Consider the following 1002-nt stretch of genomic DNA (forward strand, 5'->3'; position numbering starts at 1 on the left):
GGGGTTGGGGACCCTAAATGTGGGGGTGAGGGGTGGGGGACCCTAAATATGGGGGAGGAGGGGTTGGGGACCCTAAATGTGGGGGTGAGGGGTGGGGGACCCTAAATATGGGGGGTGAGGGGTTGGGGACCCTAAATAGGGGAGGAGGGGTGGGGGACCCTAAATATGGGGGGTGAGGGGTTGGGGACCCTAAATATGGGGGATGGAGGGTTGAGGACCTTCCACATGGGGAACGAGGGTTTGGGGACCTTGGATTTGGGGGACAAGGGTTTGGGGACTCTCCATGTGGAGAGGGGGGTGCTGGGAACCTTTTAATAAGGGGAACAAGGATTTGGGGACCCTCCACCTGGGGAACGAGGGTTTGGGGCCCCTTCACTCCCCTGCCCTGGGGTTTTGGGGACCCTCCTGCTGCTCCTCACCTGGAGCCCACCTGGGCAAGGCTTGGGGTCCCTCCCCTCCCCTTCCCGGGGGGTCTCAGGGGGTTGGGGACCCCCCTCCCCAGGATTTGGGGTCCCCCCTGACCCCCCTGTCCCCCCTCCCCAGACCCTCTTCGCCGGCTACACCGACAACCTGGTGCGGGTGTGGCAGGTGACCATCGGCACCCGCTGAGCCCAAACCCGCCCGGATTCACCCCAAAAACCACAATAAAAGGCGCTTGGTGCAGCTGCAGCCCCCACGTGGCACTTTGGGGGGGGCTGGGGACACAATTCTGGGGACAAAACCCCCGGAAAAGGGAAAAAAAAAAACCCCGTTGGAGTCCTCGGGGTGGGACGTTCGTCCACTTCAGGGTCCAAAAACCCCACAGTTCCCTCCCAAAAAACCCCAAAAATGGATAAATTTAGGATGTGGGGGGGTGATGAACGTCTACTGGAGATTTCCAGAACATCCCTTAATTAATTAAACCCGTTAATTAATTAAATGAGAGGTTTAACGGGGAGTTTCCCACCCGGCAGCTCCAACTGGGCCTAAAGTGCTGGTTTTTTACTAATTTGGGCCTTTTTT

The sequence above is a fragment of the Lepidothrix coronata genome, unplaced genomic scaffold, assembly GCF_001604755.1.
Source record: "Lepidothrix coronata isolate B3197 unplaced genomic scaffold, Lepidothrix_coronata-1.0 Scaffold1127, whole genome shotgun sequence".
Lineage (NCBI taxonomy): Eukaryota > Metazoa > Chordata > Aves > Passeriformes > Pipridae > Lepidothrix > Lepidothrix coronata.